The following is a 15,071-nucleotide window of genomic DNA, read 5'->3' as shown; positions in this document are numbered from 1 at the left end:
GTTTTATTTATTTTTGATACAGAGAGAGACAGAGCATGAGAGGGGGAGGGGCAGAGAGAGAAGGAGACACAGAACCGGAAGCAGGCTCCAGGCTCTGAGCTAGCTGTCAGCACAGAGCCTGACGCGGGGCTCGAACCCACGAATGTGAGATCTGACCTGAGCCGAAGTCGGAGGCTTAACCGACTGAGCCACCCAGGCGCCTCGATCCTTGGTTTCAAGAAAGCACCAATACACACAGCACGCAGGGTTGCACTGCTGGCTTTCCTCCTCCTGAGGCCTAAATGTGTCTCAACTGAAACAACCAAGCTGGAGGGCAAGGCCACTGAACAGTTCCAAAGCTAGGTGGTGGTGTTCTTAAAGCCCTCTTTCCCACACATCTCTGCCTAAACAGATGGCGGTGAAGCCATAGGTCACTGGAGAAAGACATGGAGCAGAAAAAAAATGGTGGATCCTCAGGGCACTGGTAGAAGTGCAAGGGTCTTGTTCAGGTGAAGGAAAATGTGTAATAAAATTCACCGGTTCAGCTGAACAGGTAATTACAGAGTTAATAAAACAAGAATTCCTGACACAATAGATTCTAACACTGCCATGGGTGTCATAGTCACTAAGTGACTTTTTAGTTTGCTGATCATTGATCCACTAGGACACTAACAGCTCCAATTGGATCAATACGGGATAACATATGAGGAGGACGTTTGCATGTTAAAAATCTACTGGAAATTTTACATGAAAGAGTTCATTATCTGGGTAATGTGACCTGTGTCCAAATGATACATGTGGATCATTTGTTACATTTTTTAATGGCAAAAAATGAATTTTTTTCCTAAAAGCTTAAGTATGTGAGAAATTCCACTGCCGAGAAATTGAAGCCACGTGGGTGTCATGAATGTGTAAACATGTTAATTTGAGAGCTGTGATACCTAAAGAGGTACATTTCATCTCCCTCTCTCGGCTTGCCTTTCCCCAACTTCCCCCCCCCCATCCGGGGGCCAGCCAACACTGGGTCTTGAGTCTTCCTGTCTCGGGAGCCTGGGACAGCTGCACTTTTCCTGAATCCCTCTCTCCTGTGCCTACAGTTCCTTCTAGGAGCTTGTCCTCCAAGGCCAGTATTTAACTCAGGATCCTGTTTGCTATCTTTACCCCCTTGGAGCCTTGTTGTTATATACAGTTTTAGTAGAAGAAGGTAGATATGAGACTATACATGTGGCAAAGAACTCACATATCCCTTAGTTCTAGAAAGACATGCCTTAAAGATGAAGCAGTAACAATAGGCTTGTTCGCGGAAGCCAGACAAATCAAAAACGGTTCTGGTAAATGAATGCATTTTATATATTTGGTTCTGAATATTTTATTAAGGCATAATTTACAAAAAATACAATTCCTTCTAAGTGTACAGTTGGATTGCTTTTGACAACATATATACAGTTGTACAATCATTTTAGGAAATCAAAATATAGAATATTTCCATCACTCCAAAAAGTTGCCATATGCCTTTTCTCAGTCAATATGCTCCCTCCATCCCTGGCCCTGGAAACCATTGATCTATTTTTCTATCTATAGATTTGACTTTTTAGCAATGTTCTATAAATTAAATCATATAATATTTACTCTTTTATGTCTGGCTTCCTTCAATTAGCATAAAACTTTTGAGATGCTTCCATGTTATATGTAGCAGCAGCTAATTACTTTTTATTGCCAAATAGTTCTTCAGTGTATGGGTACACCACATTTTATGTGTTTATCAGTTGATGGATGCTTGAGTTGCTTTTGGTTTAGGACTATTGTGAATAAAACTGCTATAAACACTCAAGACAGAATCCATGTTCAAACCTGAACCCGTGGGCAGCCTGGATTCACAGCCCACGTTTGTAAGAACTCCACTCCTCTGTTGCCCAATCAGGAGCCACGAAGCTCTTTGCCATCATCCTGGCAGCCCTTTTCTCGTGTTCTCCTGACTACTCCTGGTTCCTGTAATGCTTTCCAAGTAGCAACTGCCTGCCCCCAAATCAAGCACCACAGAGTTATTGTTTTTTAATATTTTATTGTCAAATTGGTTTCCATATAACACCCAGGGGGCTTCCCCACAAGTGCCCTCCTCCATTACGACCACCTCTTTCCCCCCTCCCCCTTCCCCTTCAACCCTCGGTTCGTTTTCAGTATTCAATAGTTTCTCAGGTTTTTCATCCCTCTCTCTCCCCAACTCTCTTTCCCTCTTCCCCCAAGCACCACAGAATTAAGCAAGTGGGCAAAAGCAACATGCCTTCAAATTGTGTTTTCAAGAAAGCCTTTGTATTCCCAAACTAATTGAAGAAATTTATTTGTAAGGAAATCCTCTATTTTAGATCTTTTTAACAAATGTTTATGTATTTTTGAGAGAGAGAAAGAGACAGGGCAGAGTAAGAGGAGAGGCAGAGAGAGACAAAGAATCCAAAGCAGGCTCCAGGCTCTGAGCTGTCAGCACAGTGCCCGACATGAGGCTCAAACTCGCGAGCCATGATATCATGACCTGAGCCGAAGTCAGATGCTTAATGGACTGAGCTACCTAGGTGTCCCCTAGTTTAGATATCTTTAATTTTTTTAATGTTTATTTATTTTAGAAGGAGAGAGAGAGAGAGAGAGAGAGACAGAGAGAGAGCGTGCAAGCAGGAAGGGACAGAGAGAGAGGGAGACACAGACTCTGAAGTAGGCTTCAGGCTCTGAGCTGTCAGCACAGAGCCCAATGCGGGGCTCGAACTCACGGACTGAGAGATCATGACCTGAGCTGAAGTCAAACACTCAAACAACTAAGCCACCCAGGCGCCCCTAATTTAGGTATCTTTATGTATTTATTTATTTTTAATTTAACTTAATTTTTTTTACTTTTATAAAGTTTCATTTTTTTTAACATATGCAATTATTTTCCATCATTTCCAATACAGTAGTTACAATGACACTCCAAACAGAAAAGCAAAGTAAAAAATCAAAACACCAACTTCTGTTTCATGTAATTAGACTTATAAAGAAATTAGAAGGTTAAGTAACAACTAGTTAATCACCTAATTTCACAGCTATCTGAAGTGGCATTCGTTATATAGCAGCTTATCTATGATACATTCAAGATAAATGATACAATATATTACTTGTTCATAAGCTACAACACAGCCTGCTTAATACCTTTCCTTAAATTCCATAATTTAGGTATCTTTAAAGGGGAGGTTTAGAAAATAAGAAATTAACATTGTGGCCACCATCTGGTGGTTCATGGCTTAAGTTCTAACATGGCACTTAAAACTTCTCTTACCCTGAAGGGTTGATCTAGAACAACTTATTATCTTTGGAACAGCATAAATTCATTACATAAACAATGGAAAAATATCTGCCAATAGTGTGACTTTACACTCATATTATTTAGAAAAACAAAAACCAAAAGTAGACTTTGTAAGAGAAATATTAGTATCTAACAGTCCATGGACAAGAAAGACAACTTTAAAATTTTTTCTAGTTTATTGTAGGCATGTATTTTTAGTACTATAACAATAAAGAAAACCTGAATCATAACAGCTAAAAATAATTAAGAATATATATTGTAGAATTTAAAAATTGCAATCAAGCATATTCTTGATTCTTGGTGCATGAAAGGATAAGAAAGGCAAAGAAAACCAAAATCAAAAGATAATATAAGTTTAGGGGTGCCTGGCTGGCTCAGAAGAGTGTGCGACTCTCAATCTCAGGGTCATGAGTTCGAGCCCCATGTTGGGCATACAGATTACATAAATTAAAACTAATAATAAGATACAAGTTTTTTAAAAACCAAATAAATAAATAAACAACAATTAAACCTCAAAAAAAAAAAGATACAAGTTTGTCTCAGCTAACAATGTCACTTAGAAAATTCTTATGCTGCCAAAAGTTGAGCTGCGCATAATTGTTCTTATGTCTTTCTTTTGACTAATCAGAGTAAAAAACTATTATAAAAATTTCAAACATGTACTAATATAAAGACTATGATAAAATTCCTTTACCTATGACCCCGCTTCAATAATTATCAACTCATGGCCAATCCTATGTCTTCTATCTTCCATACACTCCTCACCTCCACCCAAATTAACGTCTTTTTTTTTTTAACTTTTTAACTTTGAAATAATTTTTTATTTTCAGAAAAGTTGCTAAATAGTACAGTTCCCATATATTCTTCATCAGCAACCTCTGATGCTAACACATTACAAAACCACAGTACGACAGCTTAGCAGCCCAAACCAAGAAACTATTATTATTTTTCTGCAAGAAAAACTGCACAATTTTTGTACTCCTCTGCTGAGTGCAAATCCATCCATTTGAGGAAACAGTAACTATAAAACACCATCCATCCATCATTAGCAGTTTTGTAACTCCTTATAATTATTTTCTTAATTTAGATTAAACAAAGCAAATATTTTAAGATCTCTGAAATAGCCATAAACTAATGACATTTTTACTTAAAATGTTTGGTAAACTCAAGCTCCTATTTTAAGGACAGAATATGATCCAAACATAGACGTACCATAAAGTTTTGGCTCAGACACATTGGCTGTTTCTAAAATATAGATAATATCAAGAGATTCCGGCTCTGAGTCCCCCCATTAGGATGTTCAAGAGTAGGGGTGCCTGGGTGACTCAGTTAGTTAAGCGTCCAGTTCTCAATTTTGGCTCAAGTCATGATCTCTAACCTCATGAGATCGAGCCCCACATTGGGCTCTGCACTGACAGTGCGGAGCCTGCTTGGGATTCTCTCTCTCCCTCCCTCTCTGCTTCTCCCCCACCCATGCTCTCTCGTGCTCTCTCTCTTTCAAAAAGATGTTTGAGAGTAAATAAATCTCTCCCTGACTCTCAGAATTTCATATTATTTATGAAATATAATAAGTTATCTAAGCCCTCTAACATTTGGGATCCTGAGACTAAGGACCTTGCAGGGAGAAAGATTTTCCTGACTCCTCCAGGCAGGCTGAGTGAGACCGCACTTAGTTCCTTAAGAGCAGGCAGGGTTGGGATTCTGTTCCTATTTGTACCTCCAGTAAATTAGGGAACTACAGCAAGAAACACGGCCTGGGCCATTTTGATGCTTATAGTTTTGTCAAGGTCATCAGAATAGTCACATTTCTTTAGCAACTTGAGGAGAACTCCAAAGTTAACAACATTAAAACAACAGTGAAAAATAAAGAGTTTAGAGTGTTTAGACAAAATATGTAATGGATGAGGGAATACAGAGGCAAGCTGTGATGAAGGTGAACTAGGAGACAGAACTGGAGAATGTATTCCAAGAGAAGATATGCTTAAAATTGTTTTCTAACGTTTAAGTGCACATGATTGAGGCAGTGTAACCTGTAAAGCCAGATTTGCTCTAGAGTCAAACTGCTTGGATTCAAATAACAGTTTACAGGCGCCTGGGTGGCTCAGTTGGTTAAGCGTCTGATTTCGGCTCAGGTCATGAACTTGTGGTTGGTGGGTTTGAGCCCACGTCAGGCTCTGTGCTGACAGCTAGCTCGGAGCCTGGAGCCTGTCTTCAGATTCTGGGTCTCCCTCTCTCTCTGACCCTCCCCTGCTCGCGCTGTCTCTCAAAAATAAAAAACAAACAAAAAACAGTTCAACTCTCTGTGGCCCGAGACAAGCTATTTAAACCTTTTAAAAATTTTATTTATTTACTTTTTTGAGAGAGACGGGGAGAGCATGAGTGGGGGAGCAGAAGAGAAAGAGGAAGAGAGAGGATTCCAAGCAGGCACAACAGTGTCAGCACAGTGCCTGACGCTGGGCTCGAACTCACAAACCCCGCAAGATCATGATCAAGAATCAGTGCCTAACAGATTGAGCCACCCAGGTGCCCCTATTTAAACCTTTCAAACTCAGCTTGACTCCTGGTGCTTATAATAACCTCTGCTATTTTCAGGTGTAGTAGGCTTGGGACAATGAGAACCACACAGAGATCAAACGGTTGTTGATTTGGCTGACTAGTTATATTTTACCCTCACTGAAATCTGCAGACAGACAGGGGGTGGGGTGTCATGGGTTCCTTAATACTCCTCTACAGGTGTAGGTGAGGGCTGGTTACAAGCGGCTGCTCCCTTCTATTTCCCTCAGGGTGGGGAAGTAAGGTATCAGGAGGACAATGTGCTCTCAGTCTGCCGAACTGGCCCTTCGGGTGGGCTTCTTGTACCTAGCTGGTTGCCCACAGGCTTGAACTCCAGCCAAGGCAGAAGCTGGTGCTCTAGCCATCTTCCTTCCCTGACACCAGACTCTGCGTCCTTGCATCCCACATGTAACTCCCTGGCGAATGCCCCAGGCTCTCATCTGTCATTCTTTAAACAGTGTGTTTTGATGCCATTCTTTGCCTGGTCTTTTTACATGGAATACCTTGCAAGTAACTTTGTAATTGTTTGCCCAGCTTAAACTCAGTTCAAGGTAAAAACTCAGCTGCTCCCTCTTTTTCCACATCCCTAAATCTCCCTCTACCTCTCCCCCTTCTTCTTCTTTCTCCATAGCTAAATCCCACACAGCCCCTTCTCCTAGTGGGAACCATCAACCTGTTGACTGATCAACCCAACACCACTTACGGCAAACATTTGTAGTTGTTCTGAGTTTAATTAGGTGATCCTTTATGATAATTTTTTTCAAAGTAGGTCACAAACAGAACTCCTAATAAAGAGAAGGAATAATCTGTGGAAGTCAGTGTCCTTTAAGACATTCTATATCGACTAGAAACTTTATGGTGAACTTGAAACATTGAAACAGACCACTCATGGGTAGTTGTCAGAACATGCAGGAAACATTGTTTGCCATCTTAGCAAAGGTTATTTATGAAGTGGCATTCCTTTCCTTGGACTCAGAGACACGTGGGCCAATAGCAGCTCTGTCCATTCTGCAGGTGGTTATCTGTGAAGGGCGTTTGGATATGAGTACCTCGGTGATGTTTATGTTCAGATATACTCTATCGGTGTGTTCAGAAATAGCTTCTGAAAAGCACAATTGGCACATTGTGGGGGGAAAATATACTTGCTTTTGATAGGTGCATTTTCTATAAGTAACTCAAGGATTCAGATATTCTGTGACAATTTCATTTTCACCTTATACTAGAGTCAACCCGTATATATTTTAGGAGTTCTAGAAACTTGGAAATCTTAAAGAAATTTGGACATTAGCCAAGTCTCTTGGAGGACCTGGCTTTCATGGGCTGCCAAAGAATCTGGCACAGGCATACATGATAAGACTGAAAGCATTTAGGTTTTACTCACAATTCAACAAAATTCTCCCACAGTAGTCATTAAACCCCGCTCAGGTCACCCGATCAGTAGTTTTCAGCATCAGATGCCAGACAGTGCACACTGAAATTCTTAGTTGCTTGAGATTTATGGAAGTCATATTGAAAGACATGGAGGTATGGATTAGCCTACAAAGCAATTAAATGCAGAGCTCTCTCACGGTAAGCCCGAGGCCTCCTGTGACACAGAGAGAGGGCCATTTTTTATGCTTTTGGTATAGTCACTCACTAAGCTTTCCAAATCTTCACAGACATCTTTAAATATTCTTCTGGCTTTTTGCTTGATGGTCAGGATGTTATTAGGGATGGGGAAAGAAGCAGCTGGAAAAGCATCTGAGCCGTTTCTGAATGAGCAGTAAGATGGGAAGGGTGAGTCTAAGAGAGGAGCAGAAAGCTTATTTCTACCTATTGTTCTTTCTTTTTTCTTCCAAACTTACTGAGATATAATTGATATTTAACATTATGTATGCTTAAGGTATACGTGTTGATTTGACACCCTTATTTATGATAAAGTGATTACCACCATAGCTTTCACTAACACCCCCATCGGGTCACATAATTACCATATTTTTTTTTGTTGTGTAAATATTTACAATCTACTTCCTTAGCAGCTTTCAAGTATATAATACAGTATCATTAACTGTAATCACAATATTGTGCATTAGAACCCCAGACCTCACTCATCTTCTAGCTGCAACTTTGAACCCTTTGAACCAACATCTTCCCATTTCTCCCACCCCTAAGCTCTTGGTAATCATCTGTTAACTACTTTCTGTTTCTACAAGTTCAGTGTTTTTAGATTTCATATATGTTATCATATATAAATATTTGTCTTTCTCTGTATGTCTTATTTCACTTAGCGTAACACCCTCAAGTTTCATCCATGTTGTCACAAATGGCAGGATTTTCTTCTTTCTCACGGCTGAATAATATTCCATTGTGTGTGTGTAGCTGTGTCATCTGTTGTCTCAATATCCTGGTTATTGTTAATAATGCTGTAGTAAACAGGGGAGTGCAGATTCTCTTCAAGATACTGTTTTCATTTCCTTTGGATATATACCTAGAAGTGGGTTTGCTGGAGAGTATCACAGTTCTATTTTTAATTTTGTGAGGAACCTCTATACTGTTTTCCATAGCGCCTGTACCAATTTACATTTCCACCAACAGTGCACCTGGGTTCCCTTTTTTCAACATCCTCATCAACACTTGTTACAGCTGGTCTTTTTGATGGCAGCCATTTTAACAGGTGTGAGGTGATACCTCACTGTTTTGATTTGCATTTCGCTGATGGTTAGTGATGTTGAGCACCTGTGCGTGTACCTCTTGGCCATTTGTATGCCTTCTTTGGAAAAATATCTATTCAGTTCCTCTGCCCATTTTCAAATTGAATTTTGTTTTTGTAATGGTTTGTATGAGTTCTTTATATATTTTGGATATTACCTTATCAGATATATGGTTTGCATATTAACTCTGAACATATTAAACATTTAAATATAAGAACTGAATCCATAAAACTCCTAAAAGAAAACATAGGAAAAAGTTCCTTGACATTGGTCCTGGCAATGACTTTTTTGGGTATGAAACCAAATGCACAAGATACAAAGGCAAAAATCTTTAAGTAGGACTACATGAAACACCTACTCTCCTTCACAAAATACTAACTCCTTTTGCTGGTCATGCCGGGTCCAGAGTTAAAGAGGAAGCCCATCTATCAGTACTTCCCATGAACCCGTTTGGATCCTTTGGCCTAAGCAAATGCTACATTTTATCATTCATCTTTTTCTCTATCAGAAATCATAATAGCCATCAAGTGTAATCTTATGGTCAAAACTAGGAGACAGGAATTCTGAATATTGTTGCTTACTCTGTTTTTCATTTTTTCAGGCATCTATTTTTGGAGTTGGATGTAAATTAATACTCCTGTTTTGCCACAGCTGAGTAGTATGGTCTTGGGAAAGTGACTTAACTTCTCTGAGTCTTAGTTTCCTTATCTGTGACATGGGGACGGCAGTATCTAGTTAAAATGAGTTAAAATGAGATGTTATATGGGAAGCAGCCGGTACAATGCCTGGCTCTCACTAGGGCTCTCACTAAATGATTGCAATTTTAATTTTTGATAGCAGTTATTTAGTTTGGGTAAAGGTCTTTAAAAAGGTAGGGGAAGCTACTTCAAATGCGTGGTCGAAGGAGGAACTATATAAGCAAACGACTGAGAAGAAAGACAAATGAGGTATTGGTCACATTACCATATGGAGAGAATTTGCTGAATGATGCTGAATTTTAGGTATTTTGAGTGTGGGATAATTGCTAGACCATAGTAGGAGAGTTATTTCAATTATAATAGGGAGGCATAGAAGAGATGTGAAGCCTGGAGTACATAAGACTTATTTTCATAACCTTCAGTGAAGGGCATTATGCAAACACAGATTATACATTTTTACTTTTGTAATTATACCTAAACCACATACTCCCAGATTTCATTATGTAATTCTTCAGACTTAACTTCGTTTCCTTTATAAAGCAATGTGCCATAAAAAACCTTCTGTAATAGAAATCATTACTAATCATGCATTTCCTATATAAAGGAAAAATGTCCCCTAAATATTCATATTTATATTGCCACATTAGCTACTCTGAAATTGTTATTGGACAAAACCAATCATCTATTCAAGGCAGGTAAAATATTTATAAACATGATTCAAATTACCTGCATAAAATCTTTTTCAAATAAATTTTCCTCTAAAAATTTAGAAATATATTAATAGCTTTAAATTGCTGTGTACACTGTGGGTCATTTGCCTTCAATTCTGGCTCAGAATGGAGTTTATGCAAACTATTTTTAGCCCCCATTCTCTCCAAGTCCTGCTAAATTTTAACAAGAAAGTTATCTGCAATATTGCCACTGCAGTGGTATAAATAGGACTTTTCAAATGGCACATGTAGAATCTCCAAATATTTGAACTAGAAGAGCAAAGATAAAGTCTATGAATCCAGCCCAGAGACAAACAGCCAACTAGGAATTACTGAGTGGATCTAAGCTGCATAAGGACTCAACAGACACACATTTACAACCAATACCTGTAACGTCCATGTAACAAACACACACACTTGACTTCTTCCTCAAGAACAAGAGTCTTCTGGCTTGCATTAATAATTACTGTCCCTCTCCTTTTTTTAAATAATCCCTCTTCATATCGTTCATCCTAACTAGCCAGATGATTTTAATTACTTCATCACCGGGCAGACTGTGCCACCACAACTAGGGCACAGGCGTGGCTCTTGCCACCTGGCTTCACGTTTCACTACCTGTAGTCAGCAACCTCCCCCAGACCTACAAACTTCACAATAATAACAGAAAATGAATATTCAATAAGCAACTTAGACTTTAAGGGAATGGCAGGGTAATTACATTTATTGAGTAGATATAAAGGTGAGACTATGACATAAGATGGCGTTCCAAGATTCTAACTAAAAGAGCATACACAAAACATTAAACTTGAAGGTGTGAAAGGAGTGATGTATGACTGTGAATAACATGGAATAGTGGTATAATTCAAAGCAGCAACATAGTTCCTATCAGCCACAGAAATTTAGGTAAAAGAAAAAAGGGAGAAGTTTCTGAAAACCAAAAATACGAATACACAGCATACGATAATAGAAACTTCTCAGTACTCATTTTCATGTAGTTTCTGACTATGAACTATTAAAGCAGGGCTAAATTGGTTAGTCTATGTATCAGTTATCAGTTAGGTAGATGCTCCTCAGATTATAGGGATCATTAGTTTATCAATCAAGTATCAGCCACCTGCACATAGAGTCTCAGACAAGAGACCTGCTTGCTTATCAACATATACACGCAAACTCAAGTGGAAAAGAAAAGTCTATTTTAAAATACATATTTTGAATTATCCTTAATAAATAGTTGACACAGCGAACCAAAATGTTTTAGCACACTTTTAACACATTGAATAGCAGCATGATAAAGCATGTAATAGAACACTTTAAAGTAGAAAAACTCAAATTTAGAGCTAAGCCATAAACTTACATTTTTAAAAAAGTAAAAAGTAAAGAACATGGACTGATTCAAGACTAATTTGGCTGTCTTTAACTACTGTATATTTGTTAACAGTGGTATTTAATTTGACAAGTATTCAATTCGCTTACAGATTAGTTGCTAGTCTGTCTGATTTCTGTTAATTCCTGGGAGAGTCTAAGCCAAGTTGGTAACACTTAATAGAGACATGTTTTGATTAATTATCTCTGAGTGATCTGTCCAACATACAGTGAGTTATGGAAGTTGTCAATAATTTCCCCTTATTTTAAAATCGCAGTAACTCTCTCTGTGTAAAAAGTTATATTTTAATGGATTTATCAAGTTTTCACTCTTATCAAAAACAATGAAGCACTTGCTTAGATTGTATCAAAATTGTGACTGACTATCAGATTGAAAATAAATTTAAACATGTTAGTACTTGAGGCAGATTGCTAAGGTGTCTTAGTCAACTTGTTATCATAACCGTGTCTACCTAAAGGCAAGCACCGGGAATGCTGGGAAATAGGACAAAACAATGATTTTAAGAAAATACAAAAATGATATATACATATAAAATAAAAGTATATAAACTTGTGCAGTGTATAGCAATATAGCTACTTGTAATATAACGTGAATAGTGTGGCTTCAGGCAATTGAAGGGAGAAGTGAAGCTGAACGCCGCTATACCAACCAAATGGCAAATGTGACACCTGATAATGTAAAACAAAGGCATCCCCAGGGCGCCATGTAAAATTATTATAAAGCGGTGAAATAACAATATAAAGTTAATTTTATTAAAATTAACAATACTTCCCATCAGCACGAGACAATCTATATTCAAAATTAAAACAGTAGGAATGTTTATCCATTCAAGCATTCTGATAGGCTAAATATTGTTGACTGTTAAAAGAAATAAAGTTTTCAAGCCTCTTTTTTCTTATATCTTCATAAATACTCATCCTTATAAGGCAACATCGCATTCAAAGGCTTGAAATTAAAAACATGTTTCCTTATGAAATTTGGTATATCTGGCATGTTGCTATAGAATTATCTCAGCCTACTATTCTTTTTAAAAAAGAAGCTTGATGTCTTGGGAACAACAACAACAAAAAAAGGACAACTTGGTCAAATTTTGCACAGCATGGATGGCACTTTTCAAGTACAGTGAATAGAAATAGATAAAAGAGAACTTCATGGTATTATCTAAATCTTGATGTTTGCTGATTTCTGCTATCTGTTATTTGCAGAACTGATCTGCATACACCTGCCAGCTGTGAGATTTTGTGTTAAGTAAAAATATCAACTTTTAGGCTCCGTTAGCTCTCAGAAAATAATATAGAGAGTTTTTTTTCTTGATTACAGAAAGAATGCGAGTTCATTGTAGGAAAAAAACTGTAGAAAAGTGCAAAGTAAAAAGTAAATGTTATGTTATAACCTTTAGCTATTTATTAACACTTTGGAGCACATCTTTTCAGGTTTTTTTTCTATACAGCAATAAGCATACAGATTTTTATTCTTAATATTTAATAAAAAGCCTGAATGAATACTATGCATATTACAAAATGAGTTTTACTTTTTCACCTAAAGGAATACTTCACAACAGGTACTATGTTCCATATAAAGAGTAGCTGGAGTTACACGATAAATTACTTTTGGTGAAGAACTGAACGTTAGTTTAAAATCCAGGAGTTAATTAGTCAATAGCACCCATGGAGTGAGATGGGGAATATATTCTCCAGATTAAGGTGAATTTTGTCATTAGGGGACAGAAAGGTTAATTTGTGAGATCCCAAAATTTCGAGGGGTTTTCTGTATTTTAGACATTGGAGAATCTGTTTTATATGTTTGGAAATCTAAATCCACTAAATCTACTAGGAAAAAGATTCCTGTATGAGGCTAGTTTTATGTCCCTGATAGTTAGATATCAGAAAATACAGATTAAATAAAGTAGAGCAAGGGGCAATTTAAGAATTATTTAAAATTAAAGATGATATGCTTTTCAATGTTTTTATCAAAGGAAAGAAGCCAAAGCATAAAATCTTCTGTAACATTATTCAATTTAGGCCACGAAAATCTTAACTTACACTGAACTCACTCCAACTGTCTAAAACCCTGCCCAAGGAGCCAAGGCTCTAACCGTGGGTGTATTTTCAGACAACCCAGGAGAAATTTCACAAGGTCAATGAAGTTGTAAGATAAACAAGAACTTTCCTAGCCTCTTCTATTTTTCCTAGATGAACACTTTTTGTTTTTAAGGAGGGAAAAGGCAAATCTTATGCTTCTAGATTCTATCTTAGCACACTGTCTCCTTTCCCTACTTCATTTCTCCCATATCTCATTTCATTTCATCTCATATCATTTGTTGCCACCCTTGAGGAATGTAAACTTCATGGGGGTAGAATTTTTACACTGATGTATCACCAGTGCCTAGAACAGAACTTAGTATACAGTCGGTGCCCAATAAATATCTGTGGAAAATCAATGAACGAGTTTTCTTTAGTTGGATAATTAGAGTTAGCAGAAGTCAATTTAAACCTTCAAAACAAAGAAAGACATTTCACCAGAAATAAAAGATACTTCTGCTCCAAACTTGGGTTTCTCTTACTTTGGAAGTACAGATTTTTTAGAACTTTTGGTTTTCTTTATAAGGTTATTTTGATAACAATAAGTACTTGAGCCTACTTTACTGAAAATTTGTGGCTCCACAAATTTTTTTTTTGGACTCCCCAACCCCCGCCAGACTTTTTTTTTTTTCCACTGTGCTGGAAAAAAAATTGACTCCCTCTATTCTGTTTCTAATAAAACTCCAATCCTCACCACAGAAATCCAGGTAGCTGCCTCATCTATGGTCTTCTATTCTGCATCATCCATTCTCCTGCTAAAGACATTCTATATTCTATACTCCTACTGAACAATAGGATCATTCTGAAAAATTTGCGTACTGGCAATCAAACCATTTTGCAAACAGTAACGCAGATTCTGGTGATAAGATGAGTGAGCAGGATGAAGAGCACCTTAAAGATCACCTGCCACACTTGTGTTTGAGGTGCTCAATGGCTGTTTACACCAAGAGCCATCTGGCTCTATAGATATAAGAACAATTATTCCATCGAGGTGTGCAGCTCCCTAAATCATATTAATATACAATGATTTCACTAGTCTTATAGGAGTTGATGTCTTTGTGTGCTCCCATTTAACCTGGGTAATGCGCTAAAACAAGTCTGCCTCATCATTAAGAATTGATTTTTTATTTATGTGAATGTCACTGGCAATCCCATGATATCCCTTTGTAATTCAGTTGAACAGGACTGCATCCTAGCGTTAATCTATTTTTATGGCATATCTTTAAAAATTTGCAACATCTTGCTACATTTGGATATTTATATAGAGATTTGTGTTCCCGCAGAAAGCTGTTGTTAGCTTTGGAGATCCATTTCATACAGCAATAGGGCAAGTGTCTAATATACTTCATTAACTATCTTACATCAGATAAGGGTTTATTTCCTTAAATTATTTAACCTTGGTAGAACCTACTAAGATCACATAAATTACAAATACCCTAATGAAAATCACTAGTCTATTAAAAAAAAAACAACCAAACAAAAACAACAACAACAGAAATCAAATTAGAACATTTTAAAACCAGTCCTTTGGAAACACGTTTTAAAAACAACTTGGTGAATTTACCATAATGGCCCATTTCTTAATGTTGTTGTTTGTCACTTATTTGGATGCTGACACCAACAAACTATTCTGATATGCTAATATTTA

The 15,071-nt window shown here is 37.5% G+C and overlaps 1 protein-coding gene and 1 long non-coding RNA gene across 2 annotated transcripts in view; both read right to left on the bottom strand.

Annotated features, from left to right (window-relative positions):
* SKAP1 (src kinase associated phosphoprotein 1) overlaps nucleotides 1–15,071 on the bottom strand; it is a 275,716-nt gene that overhangs the window by 132,840 nt on the left and 127,805 nt on the right. The window lies entirely within an intron of this gene.
* LOC115282826 lies at nucleotides 6,493–14,231 on the bottom strand. Its single transcript, XR_003904758.1, has 3 exons — nucleotides 14,118–14,231; nucleotides 7,242–7,642; nucleotides 6,493–6,882 (listed from the first exon to the last, which is right to left on the bottom strand). It is a non-coding gene; the product is annotated as an uncharacterized LOC115282826 (long non-coding RNA).

The sequence above is a fragment of the Suricata suricatta genome, chromosome 17 (genome assembly GCF_006229205.1).
Source record: "Suricata suricatta isolate VVHF042 chromosome 17, meerkat_22Aug2017_6uvM2_HiC, whole genome shotgun sequence".
Taxonomy (NCBI): Eukaryota; Metazoa; Chordata; class Mammalia; order Carnivora; family Herpestidae; genus Suricata; species Suricata suricatta.
This window is presented reverse-complemented; position numbering and strand designations above follow the sequence as displayed.